Below are 529 nucleotides of genomic sequence, written 5' to 3'. Positions count from 1 at the left end.
AACAAAGACTACCATCAGTAACACACCATAACCTAACAAAGACTACCATCAGTAACAGACCATAACCTAACAAAGACTACCATCAGTAACACACCATAATCTAACAAAGACTACCATCAGTAACACACAATAAACTAACAAAGACTACCATCAGCAACACCCCATAACATAACAAAGACCACCTTCAGTAATGCACCATAACCTAACAAAGACTACCATCAGTAACACACCGTTACCTAACAAAGACTACCATCAGTAACAGACCATAACCTAACAAAGACTACCATCAGTAACACACCGTTACCTAACAAAGACTACCATCAGTAACACACCATAACCTAACAAAGACTACCATCAGTAACACACCATAACCTAACAAAGACTACCATCAGTAACACACCATAACGGACTCAGATCCTGCAGGACCAGATGCTCAAAACAGTACATATTCAGGTCCGCCTGAAGTTTGTTAGAGTATTTAGATGTTCCAGAAGAGTACTGGGAGAAAGTCACATGGTCAGATGAACAC

This window comes from Austrofundulus limnaeus, unplaced genomic scaffold (assembly GCF_001266775.1).
Source record: "Austrofundulus limnaeus strain Quisiro unplaced genomic scaffold, Austrofundulus_limnaeus-1.0 Scaffold2473, whole genome shotgun sequence".
NCBI lineage: Eukaryota > Metazoa > Chordata > Actinopteri > Cyprinodontiformes > Rivulidae > Austrofundulus > Austrofundulus limnaeus.
This window is presented reverse-complemented; position numbering follows the sequence as displayed.